The sequence below is a fragment of the Myotis lucifugus genome, unplaced genomic scaffold (assembly GCF_000147115.1).
Source record: "Myotis lucifugus unplaced genomic scaffold, Myoluc2.0 scaffold_448, whole genome shotgun sequence".
In the NCBI taxonomy this organism is placed as follows: Eukaryota; Metazoa; Chordata; class Mammalia; order Chiroptera; family Vespertilionidae; genus Myotis; species Myotis lucifugus.
The window spans coordinates 118778-121900 of record NW_005871496.1 but is presented as its reverse complement, the minus strand read 5'-3'; the positions used below and the strand labels follow the sequence as shown (position 1 = coordinate 121900).

The 3123-nt window shown below is 44.4% G+C and overlaps 1 protein-coding gene across 3 annotated transcripts in view; it reads left to right on the top strand.

Moving 5' to 3' along the window:
• SIK3 (SIK family kinase 3) overlaps positions 1-2649 on the top strand; it is a 142943-nt gene extending 140294 nt beyond the window's left edge. For all 3 annotated transcript variants that reach the window (XM_023744305.1, XM_023744306.1, XM_023744304.1), the window contains one exon: positions 2438-2649. The gene's annotated coding sequence lies outside the window, so the exon portion shown is untranslated. The remainder of the gene's footprint in view (positions 1-2437) is intronic.
• Positions 2650-3123: the final 474 nt, after the last annotated feature.

Sequence of the window (3123 nt, the reverse complement as noted above, 5' to 3'; positions counted from 1 at the left end):
TGAGAGCAGCCATAACTGCTCCCTCCTCCGCCCTGTTGATCCCGTGGGACCCGCCCCGCCCAAGCCCTGCACAGAGGCATTTGCCGGATAGCCTCAGGCAAAGGCTAGATTAGCACCTCCCTAGAGGACACAAGTTCTTCCACTGCAGACACAGCTGATTATCACAGCCAGTCGGCCTGGAGGTCAAATCCCTCTAGTATTAACTACAACAATCAAGGCTTAACTACAACAAGACTGCGCACAAAGACCACTAGGGGGTGTACCAAGAAAGCGTAAAAAATGCGGAGACTAAGAAACAGGACAAAACTATCAAGGGAGGATATTGAGTTCAGAACCACACTTTTGAGGTCTCTCAAGAGGCTTCTAGAGTCTGTCGATAAACTTGATGAGATGTACAGGAAATCTAATGAGACCCTCGATGGTGTGATAAAGGACCATCTAGAAAGTAAGCATACACTGACTGAAATAAAGAATATTATACAGACTCCCAACAGCAGACCAGAGGAGGCGCAAGAATCAAGTCAAAGATTTGAAATGCGAAGAAGCGAGAAACATCCAACCGGAAAAGCAAAATGAAAAAAGAACCCAAAAATACGAAGATAGTGTAAGGAGCCTCTGGGACATCTTCAAGCGTACCGACATCAGAATTATAGGGGTACCAGAAGATGAGAGAGAGCAAGATATTGAAAACCTATTTGAAGAAATAATGACAGAAAACTTCCCCCCACCTGGTGAAAGAAATAGACTTACAGGTCCAGGAAGCGCAGAGAACCCCAAACAAAAGGAATCCAAAGAGGACCACACCAAGACACATCATAATTAAAATGCCAAGAGCAAAAGACAAAGAGAGAATCTTAAAAGCAGCAAGAGAAAGAAACTCAGTTACCTACAAGGGAATACCCATACGACTGTCAGCTGATTTCTCAACAGAAACTTTGCAGGCCAGAAGGCAATGGCAAGAAATATTCAAAGTGATGAATACCAAGAACCTACAACCAAGACTACTTTATCCAGCAAAGCTATCATTCAGAATTGAAGGTCAGATAAAGAGCTTCACAGATAAGGAAAAGCTAAAGGAGTTCATCACCACCAAACCAGTATTATATGAAATGCTGAAAGGTATCCTTTAAGAAGAGGAAGAAGAAGAAAAAGGTAAAGATACAAATTATGAACAACAAATATGCATCTATCAACAAGTGAATCTAAGAATCAAGTGAATAAATAACCTGATGTACAGAATGAACTGGTGATTATAATAGAATCAGGGACATAGAAAGGGAATGGACTGACTATTCTTGGGGGGAAAAGGGGTGTGGGAGATGCGAGAAGAGACTGGACAAAAATCATGCACCTATGGATGAGGACAGTGGGTGGGGAGTGAGGGCGGAGGGTGGGGTGGGAGCTGGAAGGAGGGGAGTTATGGGGGGGGAAAAAAGAGGAACAAATGTAATAATCTGAACAATAAAGATTTAATAAAAAACAAACAAACAAAAAAATTTGAAAACAACTTGCAGAAAGATTAAACGTTGCTCAGCAAACAATTTCTGATCATTTACAAGCAATGGGAAAGATTTTAAAGGAAGGAAAATGGGTGCCACATCAACTGAACTAAAGACAAATGGAAAACTGAAAAGTCATCAGTAAAATGTTGCTTCAACGGCACGAAAGAAAGTCTTTTTTGCATCGGATTGTGACTGGCGATGAAAAGTGGATTTATTTTGAGAATCCCAAACACACAAAATCATGGGTTGACCCAGGTCAACCATCAACATCGACTGCAAAGTTAAATTGCTTTGGAAAGAAGACAATGCTCTGCGTTGGGTGGGATCAAGAAGGTGTGGTGTATTATGAGCTTCTAAAACCAGGTGAAACCATTAATATTGAATGCTACTGACAACAAATAATCAATGTGAACCACGCTTTGATCATGAAATGACCAGAATATGCCAGAAGACACGGCAAAGTAATTTTGCTTCATGATGACGCACCATCACACACTCCAAAACCAGTTAAAGACACGTTAAAAGATCTTGCCTGGGAAGTATTAACCACCCACCGTATTCACCAGCCCTTGCTCCTTCAGATGACCACTTGTTCCGATCAATGGCACACGCACTTTCTGAGCAGCACTTCAAAATGTGCGAAGAAGTGGAAAATTGGGTCTCTGAATGGTTTGCCTCAAAACAAGAAAAGTTCTTTTGGGACAGTATCCACAAATTACCTGAAAGATGGGGGAAATGTATAGCTAGTGATGGACATTACTTTGATTAAATAAAGCACTTTCGATGTTTCTCTTGAAATTATCGTGTTTTCTTTGCTTACAAAATCCTCCATTATAAACCGGCACACCTAGTACACTAAAGTTGAATTTTTTGAAAAGTTCTCAAGTGAACATTCAGTCTGTCCACACTGATGCCCTGCGTCTGCTCTATTGCAGGTCCGTGTGCAGCTCGGGATAGAGGGATAGAGTGAGACTAAACCAGCAGCATCCAGCAGCATCGCGCCTGCCCTCTCCCCTCCAGAGCGCTTGCTCCTTCCTCCGTCGGCTCTGTCATGTGCTGCTCCTGTGGGCTCCGAGGGCCTTTTGCCATGTTTGCTTGTATGACCCACTCGCCCAGGAAATAAACAGGAAATCACGTTCACACCTTTTGTGAAAGTGTATCTGGTGGATTTCAGTTGGTGGTTTGGTTTGGCTTTGGTTTGGGGTTTTCGTTTGGAGGTGATTTTCTTTTTTTCTTTTTTTTTTTTTTACTTTTGCTTCTCTTTCTTTCTCTTTTTCATTTTTGAAAGAGAAGAGCAAACAGAGGACAGAGCCTAGGGGACCTAGAGCCCCCCAGCCTCCCCTCCCAGCGCCCTCCAGGGCTCCGCATCGCTCTGTGCAGGAGCAGCACTGAAGGGCACCACCTCTGGAATCTCAGTGGCCGGAGAAGGGAGAGCAAAAGCAGCAGCCCAGGCCTGGCACCTGGGGAGACGGTTCCTGCTGGATCCACCGCACACCAGGCCACGCTGGTATCAGAATGTCAGCGTGAGGCGGGGAGGGCCTGGCGCTGAGGGACGCGGGGTCCGTGTGAGCCTCTTCGGTGCGTGACTCAGTTCCCCTCTTATAACCTGGAAGGTTGGTGC